Source organism: Pyxicephalus adspersus, chromosome W, assembly GCF_032062135.1.
Source record: "Pyxicephalus adspersus chromosome W, UCB_Pads_2.0, whole genome shotgun sequence".
NCBI classification, from domain to species: Eukaryota; Metazoa; Chordata; class Amphibia; order Anura; family Pyxicephalidae; genus Pyxicephalus; species Pyxicephalus adspersus.
Window position 1 is genome coordinate 11590662 of NC_092870.1, and position 23041 is coordinate 11613702.

A 23041-nucleotide genomic window follows, 5' to 3' on the forward strand; every position below is an offset into this window, starting at 1 on the left:
GCCGCCTGCCCAGTACCGGACTGTAGATACCAGATACTAATGCCGTCCACACTCCGTCTCAGAGCCCACTGCCTCCTCCTCCTCCTGCTGTAAATGATGCTGCTGCCTGCCCAGTACCGAACTGTAGATGCCAGATACTAATGCCGTCCACACTCCGTCTCAAAACCCACCGCCTCCTCCTCCTCCTGCTGTAACTGATGCTGCCGCCTGCCCAGTACTAAACTGTAGATGCCAGATACTAAAGCCGTCAACGCTCCGTCTCAGAGCGCACCACCTCCTCCTCCTGCTGTAAATGATGCTGCTGTCTGCCCAGTACCAAACTCTAGATGCCAGAAACTAATGCCGTCCACACTCCGTCTCAGAGCCCACCGCCTCCTCCACCTGCTGTAAATGATGCTGCCGCCTTGCCAGTACCCGACTTTAGATGCCAGATACTAATGCTGTCCACACTCCGTCTCAGAGCCCACCGCCTCCTTCTCCTCCTGCTGAAACTGTTGCTGCCGCCTGCCAAGTACTAAACTGTAGATGCCAGATACTAATGCCGTCCACACTCCGTCTCAGTGCCCACCGCCTCCTCCTCCTGCTGTAAATGATGCTGCCGCCTGCCCAGTACCACACTCTAGATACCAGATACTAATGCCGTCCATGCTCCGTCTCAGAGCCCACCACCTCCTCCTCCTGCTGTAAATGATTCTGCCATCTGCCCAGTACCAAACTCTAGATGCCAGAAACTAATGCCGTCCACACTCCATCTCAGAGCCCACCGCCTCCTCCACCTGCTGTAAATGATGCTGCCGACTGCCCAGTACCCGACTTTAAATGCCAGATACTAATGCCGTCCATGCTCCGTCTCAGAGCCCATCGCCTCCTCCTGCTCTAACTGATGCTGCCGGCTGCCCAGTACCCCACTGTAGATGACAGATACTAATGCCGTCCACACTCCATTTCAGAGCCCACCGCCTCCTCCACCTGCTTTAAATGATGCTGCCGACTGCCCAGTACCCGACTTTAAATGCCAGATACTAATGCCGTCCATGCTCCGTCTCAGAGCCCACCACCTCCTCCTGCTCTAACTGATGCTGCCGGCTGCCCAGTACCCGACTGTAGATGCCAGATACTAATGCCGTCCACACTCCATCTCAGAGCCCACCGCCTCCTCCTCCTTCTCCTGCTGTAACTGATGCTGCCACCTGCCCAGTAACAAACTCTAGATGCTAGATACTAATACCATCCACGCTCCGTCTCAGAGCCCACCACCTCCTCCTCCTGCTGTAAATGATTCTGCCGTCTGCCCAGTACCAAACTCTAGATGCCAGATACTAATGCCGTCCACGCTCCGTCTCAGAGCCCACCACCTCCTCCTCCTGCTGTAAATGATTCTGCCGTCTGCCCAGTACCAAACTCTAGATGCCAGATAATGCCGTCCACGCTCCGTCTCAGAGCCCACCACCTCCTCCTCCTGCTGTAAATGATTCTGCCGTCTGCCCAGTACCAAACTCTAGATGCCAGAAACTAATGCCGTCCACACTCCATCTCAGAGCCCACCGCCTCCTCCTCCTGCTGTAAATGATGCTGCCGACTGCCCAGTACCCGACTTTAAATGTCAGATACTATTGCCGTCCATGCTCCGTCTCAGAGCCCACCGCCTCCTCCTGCTCTAACTGATGCTGCCGGCTGCCCAGTACCCGACTGTAGATGCCAGATACTAATGCCATCCACACTCCATCTCAGAGCCCACCGCCTCCTCCTCCTTCTCCTGCTGTAACTGATGCTGCCGCCTGCCCAGTACCAAACTGTAGATGCTAGATACTAGTGCCGTCCACGCTCCGTCTCAGAGCCCACCGCCTCCTCCTCTTGCTGTAACTGGTGCTGCCGCCTGCCCAGTACCAAACTGTACTTGCCAGATACTAATGCCGTCCACACTCCGTATCAGAGCCCACCGCCTCCTTCTATTTCTGCTGTAACTGATGCTGCTGCCTGCCCAGTACCAAACTCTAGATGCCAGATACTAATGCCGTCCATGCTCCGTCTCAGAGCCCACCGCCTCCTCCTCCTGCTGTAAATGATGCTGCCGCCTGCCCAGTACCAAACTGTAGATGCCAGATACTAATGCCGTCCATGCTCCGTCTCAGAGCCCACCGCCTCCTCCTGCTGTAACTGATGTTTTCGCTTGCCCAGTACCTGATTGTAGATGCCAGATACTAATGCTATCCACACTCAGTCTCAGAGCCCACCGCCTCCTTCTCCTCCTGCTGTAACTGATGCTGCCGCCTGCCCAGTACCAAACTCTAGATGCCAGATACTAATGCCGTCCACACTCTGTCTCAGAGCCCACCGCCTACTCCTCCTCCAGCTGTAACTGATTCTGCCGCCTGCCCAGTACCCGACTGTAGATGCCTGATACTAATGCCGTCCACGCTCCGTCTCAGAGCCCACCGCCTTCGAATCATGCTGTAACTGCTGCTGCCTGCCTAGTACCCAACTCTAGATGCCAATTACTAATGTCGTCCACACTGCTGTTACTGCTGCCGTCTGCCCAGTACCCAGTCCTCACCTGTAGATGCCAGTTAACAACGCTCAGTGCAAAATGCCTCCTCCTCATGCTGTTACTGCTGCTGCCCAGTACCCAACTCTAGATGCCAGTTACTAATGGCATCCACACTGCTGTTACTGCTGCCGTCTGCCCAGTACCCAGTCCTCACCTGTAGATGCCAGTTAACAACGCTGTCCATGCCACATTTTACAATGTTACAGCTAGCAGATAGTAAAAGGCAGTCCCCTACACAGCAATATCTCCAGTATAGGTGATGGCCTCAACCACTGATGCCGTCCTTGCTCCGTCTCAGGGCCCACCGCCTCCTCCTCCCAGTACCCAGCTCTAGATGCCATTTACCATAGCCATCCACACTTCTCAGGCCCCACCGCCTCCTCCTCCTTCTGTAACTGATGCTACCGCCTGCCCAGTACGCTACTCTAGATGCCAGTTACTAATGCCGTCCAAACTTTGTCTCAGAGCCCACCACCTCTTCCTCCTGCTGTTACTGCTGTCGCCTGCCCAGTACCCAGCTGTAGATGCCAGTTAACAACGTTGTACATGCCGCATTTTACAAAGTTACAGCTAGCAGATAGGAAAAGGCAGACCCCTACACAGCAATTTCTCCAGTAGCTACAGCTTCTACACTGTCCATATAGGTGATGGCCTCAAACACTAATGCCGTCCTTGCTCCGTCTCAGGGCCCACAGCCTCCTCCTCCTGCTGTAAATGATGCTGCCGCCTGCCCAGGACCCGACTTTAGATGCCAGATACTAATACTAAATCTACTAATGTAGAAGGCCACGTCTTCTGCTTCATTCATGGGTACCACGCTTTATCGGACTGAATTTCTGTGTATGTTACCCCGGAACTGGGAAGTGGGTCAGCAGTCCCTCTGTATATGTCGGGGGAATGAGATGGGAGACACCGGTATGTTTAACGGGAACCGAGAGGTCCTGGATGACCACATTGAGCCATAAAGTTATTGAGCTCAGCAGACGTCCGGAGACTTCTCCACAACAAGTAGCCGTCCTGGGAGACTCCATTCAAAGATCCATCAACAAGGATCCTGTGAAAATACTGCAGAATGATGAGTTTCGGACTGAGAAGCAGCTGAAAGAGAAGGTTGAGATGTCGTTTGCAAACGACATGTTGGGGGATCTCTGAGTGCAATGCACAATGGCGAAATTTACCGCCAAGTGCGTCATTACAGAACTGACCACCACCTTGTACGGTTCTATTTCCTGACCCGTGTCTCTTCGGAGTACATAGAGAGTGTGCTTGCCGACATCAAACATGGACGTTGTCATCAATGACTCGTGTGTATAGGATGTTATCATGAGCAATCACTGCAAATGTACAAAACCAACCTGGACCACCTGTTTATTTAGCTCACTGAGGTGCTGAGCCCCAAATGTCTGGTGATATGCAACATGTTCATGTCTGTTGGATTTAAAGCTGGTGAAGTGCTAGAGTACCCAATTCCTAATGTGCGCTGGGACATCATAGAAGGGAATTTCTACAGCGCCACACTGGCAGATTTGCACCAATTGGGTGTGATTGACATGCACTTCCACTTACGCTTCCAGCTGCGCTCCAGGGTTAAAGATGCCACCCACTCGAATCAGCTGGCTTATCGGAAGTATACCTGCATCCTGATGGCTCATATTGATCAAGCCTGGGGCGTGCAGCAGGAACAGCAGGAAGAGAAGGCGCTGGGCTCTGAGACGGAGCGTGGACAGAATTGGTAACTGGCATCTAGAGCTGGGTACTGGGCAGGCAGCAGCAGTAACAGCATGAGGAGGAGGCGATTTGACAGAATTAGAACGCTAGGGGGGGTTAAAGAAAAGATGCTTTGCCAAAGTCGCTTAAAGATACCAGAGACAACTTGGTCCCGAGCACCGGGTCTCTAAAAATAATTTTTTTTTGTGGTTGTGTTTTGGCGTAGAAAAAGAATGCAGTTGCCCTAGCCAGGATTAATGGAATGGGGAAAATGTGTCCAACCCTACGGGGGTCGAACAGAGGGCGGGGGGATGATATGTGGTAGTGTGTCCCTAAAATGTCAGGGTAAGTGTTACAAAGGCTCCAGGGAATAGGGAGTAGATATGTCTGTAGGTTTTTAGGAAGAAACCAGGGACTTTAGGGCCCTGGAGCTGGCCAAGGAAAGTGAAGGGTGGGTTCCTTGGCCCAAGCCTGATTTTGGGGACATATTCACCCAGTTTGGACCCTGGGACTCCCCAGAGAGACTGGAATTGCCATGGAGACGTTTGAATGGACTTTGGACATGAACACCTAGGCTGAAGTAAACCACTGTGTTATATTGTTTTCCTGGGTTGCTGAAATGAAGCAGTTTTGTGTAGCTTTTTCCCAATAAAAGCTTGCGTTTTGATGAAAAGAGTGCTGGCTGCAATCTGAGTTCATCCCCAAACATCACAACACATAAAAAAATAAATAAACTTCTCCCAATGATGATCCTTCTCTGCAAAAGTGGCCGGCGCGTTTTTCAATTGCTGGAACACAGTTCACGTGCACATTGTGGTCTTGCATAGGCGCACAGCAATGTGCATCAAACGCCTGAGTTTTAATAAGACAATTGTGCTGTTTTTTAAGGACAATTCATAGAAAGGAAATGATTAAAAACAATCACCATTTACTTGTTAAATTGTAAGTCTGTTGGATCACCCAAGGTTAGATTGTAAAGGAGATCACATATAAAACAAAAATACATAAATAAAAAAAATTACCTTCTAAAAAAAGGTCAAATTAAAATATAGAGACCACACAGACCCCACTTAATTTACATGACAAAATAAAAAAAGAATACACACAAACACCAAACCATGTAAACCCACACTTCTATATGAAGCCCAAATAGTTCAAAAATGGCCCAAGAAATATTGCATTCAAAATGGATTATAAAATATTTATGCAAGACAAACATTTAAAGGTGGTAATAAATACATAATATTGCAATGAAACAATATGGCCACAAACACAATAACATAGCATTACCATTGAGTTCTTAATTGCAAAATTAACATTGAAACATTCAAAGTTTAAAAAACAAAAGCAGTTATTGTGCTAAAGTGTAAGCAAAGTATGAAATGTAGCAACATAGATTAGAATAACACACCAAACAAGTGCCCCCCCCCCCCTCCAAGACAAAAAAAAGACAAAGGAAAAAGAAAGGTTGACAATACCCTTCTATATGCATGTCTTTATGCGCACAGCTGCTACAAATTCCCCTGTAATTGGGACGTGTACAGTCTGTGAAATTTGGCTTTTTTTTCATTTGGACATTCCATAATCATTTATTGATATGATCCTTTAGATTTGCACACCAGTGAACAGCTATCTAAAAAAATTAAAAAAAAGTAAAGGAGGAGGCTTTAATGTTAAAGTAATTTATTAAATGTGTGTGTTTAGTGTAACTTTTAAACTTTTTTTTTACAGCAATGAAAGGATGATTCCCACGGCTGCATTCATGTCATGAGCACAGCTATGGGACTCCTGACAGTGTGGGATCCCCAGGCACTAGGGGGTAAATGAGGACAAGTCTCCCCATTCACCTCTAGTGCTCAGTGATTGGCTTAGCAAAGGTGATCCCTGATGATGCTTTGGACAATTACTTTCTCAATTATGGAAGTACTTACACACAAATCCATTAATAAATTACTACCGGTAGTAATTAACATATAGAATGTATGGGTGTTTATGAATACAGCACACAGTTGGAATTTTTTGATTTTACTAAACAACCTCAACTGATTTTTTGGATTGTTTGCATTGTATGTACATGCTTTAAATTATGATACCAGTGTCCATTATCATTTATATTATGGCTAAATGACAATAAGATATAATTGCTATGTGTTTTTTTATAATTTCAATAGCACACAATAATCCTTAATGTTTCTATATATGTGTCACTCCTTTGTAAAGTTAGATACCACGGCTCGCAGATCCCCTGAGGAAGCCAAACGGGCGAAACACGTCTGGTTACAAGAAGTTACCATGCGACACCATACCTCTAATTTACTCAGGGATATTACTGTCTATTGTGCAGGTTGAATACCCCACCGTTAACCACCGGGGTTGAACCTTACAAATTATATGTATTCTATATAATCGTGTCTTATATGATGTTCAATATAATTCACTCAAGACAAGTTATAATTTGCCACAAAACCCCAGCTATCCACTTTCTTTATTTTTATTACCTATTTAATTCACTGTGGGGTAGGCAAATATAATTCGAACCCACATACCTGAGGATAGATAGACCTCCATTTCCTTATCTATTTGTGTAGAACAGTTGTCTTGAAACATTCCCATTTTTGTTCTGTGTTCTTTAAGGACAATTTTGTCTCCTAGTCCGTCACAGGGAGCCGCCATTAATAATGGAAAATTTGCTTTGTTAAAATTAAATGTTTTTATCTTTCCTGTTTTTGCTTCCTGTTTACAGTATACATTAAATTAAATCATATTATGGTCACTGCTACCCGGATTCTCTTTTATTTGCACATTTGTTATAAGCTCTGCATTGTTAGAAAGAACTAGGTCCAGCATAGTATCATTTCTAGTTGGGGCTTCTATAAACTGTACCATAAAATTATCTTGTATTAAATTCACAAATTTCCTCCCTTTTGCTGTTCCTGTAGTGCCATTACTCCAGTCAATGTCAGGGTAATTAAAATCTCCCATGATTAAAACATTAGCAGATTTTGCAGCTTTTTCTATCTGTGCTAGTAGTTGATTCTCTATTTTTTAGCACTGGGGGGCCTATAGCAAACTCCAATAATTGACTGTGTATTATGCATCCCCATATTCAACTCCACCCATAATGAGCCTGATTCATCAAGCCAAATCAGAAGCCAGCTGGTGTGTGCGTAATCGCGATCCGGAATCGGACGCCAAAAACCTATTTATCAACCAAATTTCGGCAGGCGAAAATATGCTGGCGCATTCTCCCGGCAGTTATGAACTGAAATGATCGCTCGCTCCGAACCACGCATCTCTGGAAGCTCGACACTGGCGAGCTTGCATTAACAGTCACTGTTCCCCTAAAAAATAATTTTTTCTAATGGCACACATCTTTCACTTAGACCAAAATAAAAATGTTTGGGCTGCTCAAATGTTTCAAACATTTATATTAGGTGAGAAATAAGCATATTTTTAAATAACCTAATATTTTCAGGTTTTGAAAGAGTTAACTGATTTCAGCTCTTTACACAGGCGCCTATCTAAACGTATAAGATGCTGGACCCGAGGATCTGCCTGGTAAAAAATTTCAGCAAGCTCTGGCGGGTGAGAGCTTGCTTTTGCCAGCGAACTAGATTTTTTCCACAAAAGTCACAAGCACACACACAAGTTCTTGTTTGCTTCTTAAGATACATATGTATATATACAAATAAATTTATATTTTGACATATATATATATATATATATATCATTCATTAGAATTATTCATATATATTGTGAGGGTCATCCAATTCAGATCACCACCGAGGTATAAGTTTTAAGCTGTCTGGTTTATTTATTTAGTCCGGTTTATAGCAGGTTGCAGATAAAATAAAAAAAAACAGCAACAGAAAACCTCGCCTGTCCGGCACTTACTATACATCCGACGTTCCTGTCAGCTGGAGGGCTTCTCCCTGTCAGCTCCAAACAAAGCTTGCAGCAACCTTTTACTCACGTTTGAGCTTATTCACACAGATTGAGCTTCTGTGTCCCCAGGCAGAGAGCTCCTGATTGAGCTCCTGGCTCTTTTAAATCCCCACCCTCAGTGCTTCTTCATTAATTATCTCACAGGTGAGAGTCTTCCACCTGCTACTTCACATAGGAATCTTGGGCAAATATATCTCCCTTCCACCTCCAATCCTGCATTGGTGTCACATATCCCCCCCTCTGCTCAGGCAAGTGGGACTGAGCAACTGAAACCAACAGACAGTGCACAGGTGACAACGCCTCTGCGTTTCCTTGCCATTTTCCTGGCCTGTGTTCCACTGTAAAATTATAAGCCTGCAAGGCCAGAAACCATCTTGTCACTCTGCTATTTATTTCTCTGTTCAGGTTCATCCACTTCAGAGGGGCATGATCAGTGACTAATCGAAACTTCCGACCCAACAAGTTATATTTAGGTGATTTTAAAGCCCACTTGATGGCCAAACACTCCTTCTCTACCATTGCGTAGTTCCTCTCATGCTTATTTAGTTTCCGACTCAAGTAAAGCACGTGATGCTCCTCTCTCTTAATATTCTATGACAACACTGCCCCTATTCCGGAGTTAGAAACATCTGTCCGTACCACAAAAAGTCAGGGGTCATCAACACTGGTTGGGAACAAAGAGCCTGCTTTAGAGTCTGAAATGCCTCCTCTGCTTCATCGTTCCATTTTATCATCCCTGACCCTCTTCCCTTGGTGAGATCAGTTAAGGGAACTGCTATAGTTGCAAAATTGGGTATGAAGCGTCTATAATAGCCAATAATCCCCAGGAATGCCTTCACTTGCTTCTTATTTACAGTCTGGGGCCAGTTTTGTATGGCTTCAATCTTGGCAATTTGGGGCTTGACTACACCTCTCCCAATAATGTAACCCTAGTAGTTGGCTTCTTCTAGACCAATGCTACATTTCTTGGGGTTCGCAATCAACCCTGCTCTCCTCAAATCATCAATCACTGCCTGTACTTTGAGTAGGTGTGTCTCCCAATCCACACTATGTCATCAAGATAAGCAGAAGCGTACTGTCTATGAGGCCTCAAAGCTCTGTCCATTAGCCGCTGAAATGTTGCAGGAGCCCCATGCAGGCCAAAAGGCATAGTTACATACTGGAATAGGCCATCAGGTGTGCAAAATGCTGTCTTCTCTTTGACAGCGTCCGTCAGGAGTAGTGTTGTTTGAATTCGGGTCGTCCATATGATGGGGATGGTGTCACTGACACAGGCCTGATCTCTGTTGATCATCCTGGTGGCCTCTTCAAAAGGTGACAATACAGTGCACAAGTCCTACATTTGCAGCCACTCCGCAGGGCTGAAGAAAGGTAGTGTAGGTATACGTCTCAAGCTTTCTGTTGATCAGCCAACCGCTGCAGCATGTAAAATGTGGAATTCCAAAGTGTGGCTCATAAATTGACCGGTGCACTGGCAGGTTCAGATTTCGCTGTAACTCCACCAATCTGGCACTGGCTGTGACTTTCTTACCTTCAGCAACAGCGGCTGGAGGCCTGGGTAATTCCTAGGGAAGCGCTGTATTATCAGGTTCATGACCCGAGCCAGGCAAGGTACGTGTGTGAGTTTCCCACAACGCAGGCTGCCAGCAGATTGGCCCCGTTATCACACATGACCTTGCCTGGCTGAAGTCTGTTGGGAGTTAGCCATATGTCATCCTGCTCCCGCAAGGCACTGAGAATGGCTGCGCCCGTGTGGCTGAGGGAACACAGACTTCGCAACCTCAGGACTGCATGGCAACGTAGGAATTGTGCACCGAAATAGCAAACTGCATGATCTTGCTGGCTGTAAACATATGCTGCCGAATAGGAGGTGCTGGGTCTCCACTGCAAAGTGTACCTGGAAGAATAGTTTAAGGCACAAGAGTCAAAGAAGGAGGTGGAAGTGGAGGTTGAGGTGGAAATTGCATGGCGATGTGCTCTGGGTGGAGGTAGGTATGCAGGCCTTGCTGCACCTGCATCTTCCCCTGTTGCCACCAAAGTTACCCAGTAAGCTGTATAGTGTTGCACCTCAAGATTGTTTATGAATATGTAAATAGATATGTATAGGTGTATATATATATTTATATAGATGTATTCATAGATGTGTATATATAATGTATGTGTATAGGTGCAGCAATCTTGTGTGTAAACACGAAACCTGTCTTTCTTTGCACTGGCCATAGGGGCCTCCTAGGGGCTCTCGAAGTGTAGGATTTCACAGAAGTAATTGAACAGATGGGTTGGGTTAATTGCCCATACAGACCTTTTGGTGACAACTAAAATTAGATGACCCCCACCTGGCTTTGTCTGCAGCTTCCCATATCAACTTAGCTAGGAGGCCTAGTAAATTCCTGAAGTTACAGTAACCAATAGTAATCTTACAGATCACATTGAGGAACCTATCCAAGAGCCTCAAGGTTACCTAATTGGAATTAACTATGTAAAAAGGGGAACTGAGAGAATTTAGCTCTCTCTCTCTGGTGGGCTGGTCCTCTTTGTCTCCTGAGGGTCTCCCTAGGTAAGCTGGTATGGGGTTATCTTCAGAAGGACGTAGGCTCCCGAGATACCCATTAACCTCTTAGCAGGTAGCTATAAAATATTCCTGATTATATTCTTATGAGTGTCTACAGTATTACTGCATTACTTTGCTGTTTTATAATTACTGTATTGGGTACTGAGGAGTTACTAGATTCTTACAGGGGTTACTACTAATAACTATGTCCATGTGATATATATGTATCATTGATTGAAGTTCCTAATTTTATTTTTACTTGTACAGTGTTGTGCAGAGATGGGAGAGTCTTGACATGTCTTTTTAAATGTATTTATAGGCTGTAGAAGCTCTCCACCGACCCGAATAACAACCCAAATTTTTCCCCCATTGACTTTAATAGAGTTCGAATTCGGCAGTCCACCACCCGAATAATTATGCATTAGTCGGCCGAATAGCGGTCGAATCGAATAGCGACCTATTCGACCAACACTAGTCAGGAGTATTTGCCAATACCCCTTTGTCAGGTCTAAGGTCGTAACGTAACGGGCTGTACCCAGTCGGTCTATAAGTTCGTCAACTCGTGGCATCGGGTATGCATCAAAATTAGACACAGTATTCAGCCTTCTGAAATCATTACAGAACCTTTTGGTACCATCAGGCTTTGGAATTAACACAATCGGGCTTGACCATTCACTATGAGACTCCTCAATTACTCCCAACTCCAGCATCTCTTTCACTTCTTTTGAGACTGCCTCCCGTCTGGCCTCAGGAATCCTATAAGGTTTGACATGGATTCTAACCCCAGGTTCAGTCCTGATATCATATTTTCTGAGTGGTGTCTGCCCTGGCTTTTCAGAAAAAAACCCTCTGTTCTGAGCGACCAGCTGTCTGGCTTCCTTCTTTTGGACATCGGACAGAGTCTCGGCTATTCCGACAGCAGGCATTGCTGCCCCAGTATTGATGGGTGGAGCAAGTGCTGCTGCCAGGACTTGCCGATCTTTCCAAGGTTTTAACAGATTTATATGGTAAATCTGTTCTGGCTTCCTTTTACCTGGTTAGTATACTTTATAGTTCACTTCGCCTACTCTTTCAATAATTTCAAACGGACCTTGCCATTTAGCCAAGAATTTACTCCCCACGTTGGGGACAAGAACTAGTACTCCATCTTCTGGCGCAAATGTTCGGATCTTGGTCCCCCGATCATAAATCATTTTCTGTACTCCTTGAGCCCGTTCCATATGTTCCTTAACAATTGGCATGACTGCTGTCCTGCATCTGTGACACATGCTCTATTACACTTTTGTACGGAGTGACCTGTCCTTCCCACGTTTCTTTAGCCACATCTAATAAACCACGTGGATGCCTACTGTATACCAGCTCAAAAGGTGAAAACCCTGTGGATGACTGCGGTACTTCCCTTATGGGAAACAGCAGATATGGGAGCAAAAAGTCCCAATTTTTGCCATCTTTATCTACCACCTTTTTCAACAGTTTGGGGGTGATAGACTGAGGTACATAGGTGGGTAACTTTAAAAAGCCTGCAAAGTTCCTTTATAACATTGGACATAAAGGCCGTCCCTTGGTCTGTGAGTATTTCTTTTGGAATACCAACCCTACTAAACACATGGACCAGTTTTTTTGCGATGGTCTTTGATGAGGTATTGCCCAAAGGTATGGCCTCGGGGTAACGGGTAGCATAATCCATTATGACTAAAATATGCTGGTGACCACAAGCTGACTTTATTAGGGGACCAACCAAATCCATCCCAATGCGTTCAAAGGGTGTTTCAATAATCGGCAAGGGTACCAAAGGGCTGCGGAAATGGGGCATAGGGGCTGTAATCTGACACTGAGGGCAGGATTCGCAATAGGCTTTAATGTCTCTATGCATTCCAGGCCAGAAAAATCTTTCTAAAATTCTTTCAGTAGTTTTCTGGATCCCTAAATGGCCACCCATCAGGTGACCATAAGCCAGGTACAGAACAGTTCTCCTGTAGGGCTTTGGAACCACTAACTGCTTTACCACCTCCTCTCCCTTCTTGTCTATCTGATACAACAATTCATTCTCTGGAGCCATGTAGGGAACAGCAAGCCTAGAACCAGACTCCACAGGATTCCTATTGACCACTTTTATATTCTCTCGTGCTCGTGTAAGGGTAAGGTCCTTCTTTTGTTCACTTTGAAAGTCGTCTTTCCTAACGCCTTGGTCAGGCATCCGCTGAAGTGTTATCCCTTCAGTCTCAGTCTCGGACGCGGACTCATCTAGGTCTCCTGCCATAACAGAGAATGGAAAAGGGGTGTTTTCACCAGAGTTACTACACTCCCTGAGTCTAGCAGTGCTGTCACACTTTGATCACTCACTTTTAACTCACACAAATGTTTTTCCGCGCTGTCTGGACCTGCCGCAGTACACACCACTTGCACACACATATGCGGTTTTTCATGAAGGCAGCATCACAGTGCATAGGTTCAGTAGTTATAGGACAGTTCACTGCAATGTGTCCCAACTCATTACACCAAAAACATCTCATAGGCCCTTTGCTTACCCCAAAATTATACATCTTGGGCTTTCCTGAGCCCACAGTCTCATTATCTTCTTCATTTCTCCCAGCTCCCTTAAGCCCCCGAACAGTCTTACTAGGAACTCTTGGAATCCGTGGGGTTGAGGGCTGAGAGTTATTTAGAAGATCCTCAGCCGCAGAGTATCGCTCCACCAGATCAACAAGCTGGTCTGCTGTCTTGGGGTCCCCATGACTCACCCACTTCCTTAGGGCTGGGGGTAGCGATCTCAGGAACTTGTCGAGGACCACCCGCTGCACCACGTCCGGTGCTGATAACATCTCTGCTTGTAGCCACTTCCGGGTCAAATGGATGAGATCGAACATCTGCGAACGAGGTGGTTTATCCATTTTATATGTCCACTGATGTACTCTCTGGGCCCTAACTGCTAGGTTAACACCTAGCTGAGCCAGGATCTCCGACTTAAGTTTATCAAAGTCCTGGGCAGCCTCAGGTTCCAGATCAAAATAAGCCTTTTGCGCTTCACCTGCAAGAAACAGGGTGAGCAGTCCTGCCCACCGTGCCTTTGGCCATGCTTCCCGCACTGCTGTCCGCTCAAATGTAGCCAGGTAAGCTTCCACATCATCTTCTGCTGTCATCTTTTGCAAAAAATGACCCACCTGGATAGTGGTCTGCTCTTTTCCTAGCAGTATCACTGGAAGACTTGCCACACGCTGCACCACTTTCTGCAAGACTTGGCGGTCTTTATTAGTGGCCTCTATCAGGGTGGTTAGCTTTGCAGACAGTAAGCGGTTGGCTTCTTGCTGGGTTGCATTTGTGCACTGTTGTTCTCTGATTGCCTCCTGCTGGGCTGCCGCAGACTGTATAAGGGCCTCTACCACGTCATCCATTTTCAGACTTTAACGTGCTGCCCGCATCCTCCACCACTTGTGGGGGTTTAGGCTCAGGATCGCCTTTTGCGGGGTCAAAGGACACTTGTCTGGTTCATCCAATTCAGATCACACACACCGAGGTATAAGTTTTAAGCTGTCTTGTAGTCCGGTTTATTGCAGGTTGCAGATAAAATTAAAAAAAACAGCAAACGAAAACCTTGCCTGTCCGGCACTTATTATACATAAGACGCTCCTGTCTATCAGCTGGAGGGCTTCTCCCTGTCAGAAATATATATTTATAAATATATATGTATTTTCATATGTTTATACTATATTTCTATGTACTTATATATATATATATATATATATATATCTATATATATATATATAAATGTTTGAAAAACACATGAAAACTTTTCTTCCACATATAAATGCATTTTATGCATTTATACAAGCGATTGTAAGCTTTTTAAGAAAGCTTCCATTGAAAACAATGTGGTATTTTAAAAGTGTTTTTAGCAGGACTTTGGAATCTGGAAGTCCCCTGTATTAGGAAGACTCTCAAATATCCACCACCCCACCCTGGGGAATGAGTACAGGGGTACATTAAACCCCTTACTAATTTCCTGACAGGGTTAAAATTTGTGTAAAAAAAAAATAAGATAAGGCTTTAAAGTTAAAATATTTTATTTTATGTGTATGTTTAGTGTAACTTTTTAACTTTTACTTTTTGACAGGTTATCCCACAATGACAGTATGATTCACACAGCTGCATTCATTCATGCACACAGGTGTGAGCCTATCAACAGTGTGGGATCCCCAGGTGCTCGGGGTTACATGAGGACAAGTCTCCCCATTCAGCTCTAGTGATGAATGTTTGAACAGGGGAAACCCTGGTGATGGCCCAAGCATCATCAGGTATCCCCTTTGCTCAGCCAATCACGGAGCACTGGAGCTGAATAGGGTGACATGTACTCATGTACCCCTAGTGCCTGGGGATCCCACACTGTCAGTAGTACCACAGCTGTGCTTATAAATGAATGCAGCTGTGGGAATCATCCTGTCAGTGTGGGATAACCTGTACAAAATAAAAGTTGAAAAGTTACACTAAACACACACACATTAAATAAAATCCTTTAACATTAAATCCTCCTCTACTTTTTTTTTTTTTTGTTTACTGGTGTACAAATGTAAAGGATCAGATCAATAAATGATTATGGAATGTTAAACTGAAAAAAACAGCCAGAAATTTCACAGACTGCACACGCCCAATTGCAAGTTAATTTTTAGCACCTGTGCGCATAATGATGAGCATATAATAGGGTGTTGTCTAACTTGCTTTTTTCCTTTGTCTTTATTTTTTTTCCATGGAGAGCCAGGAAGGGCTGTTGTTTTTTGCACTGTTGTAGTGTTTACTGGACTTACCTGTGCTTGAGAAATCAGCAGGGGATTAGCTTGTCTCAGCCTTGGGGGTACATTAAGCCCCCCATCCTGCCATTGGGACAGGCTATTTGAATATTTGAAATTCTGTGAGGAGTGATTGCTACCAGGATTTATCTCTGTGTAGTCTGTTTCAGCTCAATATGCATAATAGAGGAAGACCTTGTGAGGAGAGGAGAGGCCTTATTATCTCATATGCAAGTGATAAGGATGGGAGAGTTCGCCAGCCCTTCAGAATTCTGGTGCCAGAGAATGAAAGAGGAGTATTCCCCTTGCAAAAACTTGTGGACCAATACCTAGTGGGAAAACTCAAGGTGAACGATAAGGATATCCACTGCCTGAAAGAACAAAGGTCAGGTCATTTTATTCTGTCACTTATTGGAATAGGTGCTTGCAATAATCTGAAAAAACAGCTAGAAAATGAGGACTTTGATGGCTGGGAGATTGAACTTTTGTACTCACAGGAGGAAGTATTATTAACAACCCTTTTTTAGAATCCATTTGTAAAAGAAGCTGACATTAGAACCTTCATCTACAATTACTGTTCCTCTGTATCTGAGCCCAAGAAAGTTTACAATGTCTGTGATATATGGAATCGAAAAATTCAGTATAGAGTCAACTTCACGTCGGACCCCAGGGGGATTGGAGGCTTGAAACATCCTCCCTCCTCTTTTGCCCTGGGGTGGGTTTTTTGTAGAAAGTGTGGTTTGTATTCACATACAGAAAGATCATGCACCTCCAGAATTTTCTTTCTGCAAAAGGTGCAATAAAACTGGTCACGAAAATAAAAACTGTCCTGTGAAACCTGTGTGTAACCTGTGCGGAAGTTCCGCTCATCTGTTTAAAGGGTGTCCACATCGGAGTAAGAGGTTATGGGCGGATGTCACCTCTGCTGCACCGGCGGCCAAAGATCTGCAGTCAGGGGGTGTGGGTGCTGTCGCTGCTCCTATGGCTGAGGTAGCTGCACACCTTCCGGGTGACCCAGTATCTGAAGCCCCTGCAGCACCATCTCAGTCGGAGCTGGTGGAAGAGGAGGAGGAGATGGAAGCCTTACCAAGCAGTCCTAAAGTTGTTCCAGATGAGGAGGCCAGACCAGTGGAGGCGTCTGCGGGGAAGGGAATGACCCCTCGACACCTGGACAAAGGAGGACCAGGCGTGAGTCTCGGTCCAGTTCGGATGAGGAAGAAACCACAGTTAAGCGCAGCTGCAGCGGAAAGTCTGCTGCAGTTGGCGTATCGGCACAGGTTGGTGACCAGGAACCTTATTCAGGTCTCAGTGTACTGAGTCAACAGGTTTCACTATCTGCCACAATTCCACCTTTGATCAGTTTCGGAACCATTCAGTCCAGCACCCAGTGTCTGTATAGAGTCCTACCACTCTGAAAATGGGGGAGTTTAAAATTTGTTCCCTGATTGTCAGGGGTCTGAAAAGCTCTGTACGGAGGGCAGCAATGTTTAGCTATTTTAGTGGCATTAACTGTGACATTTTTTGTCTTCAGGAGTGCAAAATAGACCATCACCGAAATTATGAACACCTCAGACAATCCTGGACTCACAGCCCTTCAGTGTGGTCAGGGGACAATGGAAATTCAGCTACAGGTATTGGTATCCTTGCAAAGGGGAACAAAGTCACCTTTTTATCATTTATTGAGATAGTACCTGGGAGAGCTATGATGGCCACTGAAATTTAGGGGGAAAGAACTCAGGGTGTTTAATATCTACTGCTCCCCGGAGAAATAAGAGCGAGCTGAATTGCCTAATACCATACAGTTCTTCATGCCAGGTTCCTCCCCTGCAATTGTTTGTGGTGATTTTAACTGCGTATTACCAGGTGAAAAGTGAGCTAGCTGTAGAACAAGGAGGCACGATAAAACATAACAACTGAAAAACATGATGGCTGATCTCGAGTTACAGGAGGTCTGGAAAAAGTTATATCCAAATGATCCTGGTTATACGTGGTCCAGCAATATAAGTAAGTCTTGCATTGACTTTTGTTTTTGCCATTGCACTATCACTCCAGGGAAAATCACTCTTCAAAACAACATTTTCTATGATCATAAGTTATTATACATTCATCTGAATGTATTAGTTACATCCAAAGGACCAGGGATCTGGAGGCTAAATACCACTCTTCTAGAGGATCCCGGGATCAAAACACAATACACATCAGTATACAAGTCATGGCGGAGGGACATAGGCAATTTCCTAACCTCATAAATTGGTGGGATAACATCAAAAAGAAAACTAGGTCCTTCTTTATCCAGAAAGGAATACAGGAAGCAAGGAGGAAAGTAAAATGGTTCCAGAGGCTAAGCACACAGCTCCAAACCTTTATTAAGTTTAGCAAAAATGGCACCCAATGGAGGAGGAAATTAATAATTTGAAAAATGAAATAGCAGAGGGCATAACTGCTAAAGGGAGACAAATTATTTACAATGCAAAAGTGGAAAAATTGGAAAAAAATTAAAAAAGCTCCAGGTTTTCCTTTACAAAAGTTTAAAACAAAACATACAAAAAATCAACGATAAGGTCATAATTTATGACATGTTAAATGAGGCCCAAAGTTTCTACTCAGAGCTTTTTAGGGAAAAGGAGGTAAATCCAAGCGTCACCAAGGAGGAGATAGGTGCATTGGAGCTTAAATTAGATCATGTTGACCAAACAAGTCTTTTCTGAAGATCTGAGTGAAAAAAACTATTAGCTACTATCAAGAGCTTTGCCAAAAATAAATGTCCAGGTGATGATGGTTTGGCAATTAAATTTTATGTCTTTTTGGGATCTCATGGGAAATAGTTTGTGTCTGATTTTATGTGACGTTTTGTCATCTAACAGGCCTCCGGACTCCTGGCTAAGGGGCATCATCACTCTGATGCCTAAAAAAGGTGACCTATCAAACCTGGAGAACTGGCTTCCTATAACCTTGCTCGACACAGATTATAAAATCTAGAGATTCCAAGATTCTAGTAAATAGTGTCAAAGAAGTTGTTGATAAAGATATCCAGGGTGATCAGGTCTGTGGGATCCCTGGTAGAAATGCACATGATGGTCTAAATTTACTGAGAGATGTGCTATGGTACTTAAGCGAGAGAAAGCAAAAATTTGCCTTTTTGTCCTTAAACTTCCAAAAAGCGTTTTATAAAGTTTCACATATCTATCTGTGGAAAGTGTTGAAAAAATGGGTTTTTCTGTTACACTAATTCACCAAATCAAATGTCTTTACAGTGGTGCTTCTAGCAAAGTCTTAGTCAATAGCTTCTTATTGGATGACATTCAACTCAAGTCTGGAGTTAAACAAGGATGCCTCTCTCCTCTTCCAATTATCTGTGCCTTGGAACCACTTCTGTCATCTTTGGGAAAGGACAAGGTAATCCGGGGAGTCCCTATACCAGGGGTTGGTGGTCAGTCTGCCAAAATTTGTGCATACATGTACGTTGTTGCTGTCCTGCTGTCCACAGAGGCTGCTCTCAACAGGGCAGTACTAAACACTGAAATTTTTTGTACAGGCTCAAGATTCAAGCTAAATATCAACAAGTGTAATTGTCCTTTATCTTGGCAAATGGCAGCTTCAACATCTAAAAATTGCAACATTATGTAAAGATATTAAAATTTTGGGAGTGTACTTTGACCATCAAAACGGCCACCAAAGCTGGAGTGTTGTCCAAGGAAAAATAAGCCAAAAAATATGTTCCCTCAGACTACTATGTTCTGCTTTAAGTGCCTCCAAACCAAATCTAACAAATAGTCACATTTTCTCAAGTATGCAGCGGGTCATGTGTTTAGGAGGAGAGGATGGTACCAACCACCCCAAACAGTTCCAGCACTCATCATTCCTCCAAAACTGTACACAATTTTGGAAAAATGTATCCGTATCTGGAACCTACAAAACCTGGACCAAAACACCCTATTGGATGCCAACAAAATTAGGAAATTCATCAAGACATAGTAGGAAATTGCAATTATACCCTCTTTTACTACAGAAAGGTCAGCACAAATCTGGAAAAATGTAGACGAAAAATCGCTATCAAACGAATTTAAAGATATTGCTTGGCAGGGTGTCCATGAGTGCCTGCCCCTGCATGCCTTTCAGCTTAGAAGGGGTTTTGTGAGTTCACCTGTATGTCCCCAGTCTGGATGTATGGTTGAGGAATCAACCCTACATCTCTTTTGGAATTGTCCGTATGCAAGGGCTGTGTGGTGGTCAGCAGGGCCTTTGCTGACATTTTTAACAGGCCTTCAAACGCTTGGCCACTAGGCTGTTATGTATGGCCCTCCTCTTTCCTTTTCAGTAGAAAAGAAAAGGCTGCTTTGGGTTTTTATAAATTGCTTTAAATTTGCTTTATAGAAAACAAGAAACATTTTTTTGTACAAAGATGATTTCATAAATGAAAAGGAGTGTATTAAGTATGCCTTGAGCAAAATGTTTTATTTCTTTTTATTAGATTGCAAAAAAATGGGTAAACTAGATGCCCAGAGAACCTGGGGAATGTACAGTTAGGTCCATAAATATTTGGACAGACAAGTTTTTTTCTAGTTTTGGTTCTGTACATTACCACAATTGTTTTTAAATGAAACAACTCAGATGCAGTTGAACTGCAGACTTTCAGCTTTAATTCAGTGGGTGGAACAAAAAGATTGCATAAAAATGTGAGGAACTAAAGCCTTTTTTTTTTTTTTACACAATCACTTCATTTCAGGGGCTCAAAAGTAATTGGACAATTTACTCCGGAAAATTGACTTTTGTTTTACATTTTACAAACTGACTCTATACTTTTTCTTTCAGGAATGGACTTAATGTTCTTTTTTTTTCTGCTATAAAATGGATTTTATGTTCCCTTCTCTATCACCAAAACTGACTTCTTACTTTAGCCGTGGATCATAGACTTTTATTTTTTGGGAAAAATTTGCCGTTTCTTCAATTTAAATAGGAAAAATGTATGAAAATTTTCTGTTCTGCTTTGGTACTTTATTGTAATATGTGTATCTGTTTCTATTATTTGTACTCTTGGAAAAGAAGGAAAAAACAAAAATATTTTCTTTTACCTGTAAATAAGCTGTTTATACTTTTCTAATAAAAACATAAAGGGGCTGCTGTTTTGTCTGCTAGCCTAATCTATGTTGCTACATTTCATACTTTGCTTACCATGTAGCACAATAGGTGGTTTTGTTTTTTCAACTTTTAATGTTTCGATGTCCATTTTGGAATTAGGAAGTCAATGTTAATGCTATGTTTTTGTGTTTGTAGCCATATTTTTTCATTTAAATAATATGTTTTTTTACCACCTTTAATTGTTTGTCCTGCATACATATTTTCTAATCCAGTTTTCCACTCTTGATAGGCCAAAATCGCATATTGGTTTAAGTATTTTGGAATGCAATATTTCTTGGTTCATTTTTTAACTATTTTGGCTTTATATAAAAGTGTGGTTTTACATGTGTTTTTTTTCATGTAAATGTAGTGTAGTCTGTCTGGTCTGTATATTTCAATGTGACCTTTTAGCAAATGTGTTTATTTGAAGTAAAGTTGTTTCAACAATTTTGTATTTGTTTCTTTTGGGGGTTTGTTTTTATGTGATCTCCTTTACAATCTCATTGGAGCTACAATTTACAAAGTCCATTGTGATTGTTTTTAAGCAGTTCCTTTCTCTGAATTGTTTGAAAGTCTAAAAACAGCATAATTGTCTTATTAAAACTCAGTTGTTTGATACTAATAGCTGTGCGCCAAAGCTACGTGCGTGTTCTAACAGTAGAAAAATACGCCGGCCACTATTGCAGAGAAGGATCCTCATTTCAGTATTTTTTTTTTTTGTGTTTGTTTTGCTTTACGTGCACTTATGTATGTACATATATGTATGTGTGCATTTATATGTGTGTACATATAAAAGAGAAATTATAGGAAGAAAGAGGCAAAGAGCTCTTTTTATTGCTCTTTATTTCTAGAGCAATATGCCCAAAAAAGCTTAACATGCTTCAAATTGAAAAGATTGCCTATTTCTTCATATGATTTCTGATGCAAAATTAAGTTAAGCAACAACTAAATACAAAGGTCTGATGTGTTCCAATGTTTCAAACATATATACCAGTCTAGGAATAATCATATTTGTAAATGTCCTAATATTTTCAGGTTCAGAAAGAGTTAAATGATTTTTGGGTGTTTGATGTGATCTATTTGTAGGTAGTTAACCTTTGCCTGATCTTACAGATTAAAAAAAAAATTGTAAGTTTAAAATCTGTAGAAAGGCCCATTGTTTTCAGAGAGGGTCTTGGGCTTCATTATTTAGGTAAGTGGATTTTTTTAAGGGGGGTTTTGGGGGGGGGGGGGTCTTTTTAGTTGCATGAGCATACATGTGTGTCCATGCCTGCACATTTAAATGTGTTTTTATGCATCATGCATGTATGCCCATTTAAATGTGTGTAAGGCTGCTTCTTGTATTCATCAACCCAACACCTCACCTCCTTTAATCCTTCAGATGTCCTAAACCCTTGTTTGTAACATCTTAAAATTTGGAGGGTACACGGAGGATCCTACTAGCTTACTACTAAACCACATTTCTTGGAGGTTGTTGCTGTTTCAAAAGCAAGTGCATCTAGGATGCCAAAAGTGAAAAGGCCCATTCATGCCCCCCTGGGCCACTTACCTAGCAAGAAGAATTGGGGTGTTACCCCTAAAATTATACCTACATTTCAAGGAACCCCAATTTATTGGGAATGGTGAGGTGCATAAACCAGAAAATGTAGGTTCAAGTGGGGGGACACATGCTCCTTTCTATGCAAGTGGGCCTGGGGGTCCACTTTTTCAATTAAGGACTCCTATGTGCACTTGCTTTGGAAAAAGCATTCCCAATGTAGGATTTTCTATAGTGTTTGCAATTGGGATCCCCATATCTTCAAATGCTTGTAAATATGGTGGCCTGGGATTTTGTAGATATTTGGGGACTATTATCTATGAGTGTCCTCATAGGCTGCAAGATATGACATGCAGAATTCCCTCACACAGATATCACACTGTGCCCATCATGTCCTTACACATGCCCACAGAGTGGATATATTTTCTCAAGTAGTTTTTTATATAGAAGCCACAGCACAGCTATAGAATGGGGGAGGTACAGCCTGTGTCCCCATCTCATTCTAGCTGCGCTCTTCTCACTGCCCAGCTCTTATCGGCAGCTGGAATCCTCTGCACGGATGACAGCTGAGAATGGAGCGTCCTCTATTGTTCTTTCAATGGATTACAGCTGCAGATGAGAGCTGGGTAGAGGAGGCATGGCAGCCGTGTGCTCCACCCACCTAAAGTTGGCTGTTGACAGCTATGTATATGCACATATTTAGATGTGTGTATGTATATACGATTACAAAAAAATCTTCTTGATTCTACCCCACTAAGCTCAATCCTAGGTAGATCATTTGAGGAGCATTAATTAGCCTCCTAGCTATCACGCCAGGCTGGAAATTATCTTTGTCCGGAGGACAGTGGAAGCCT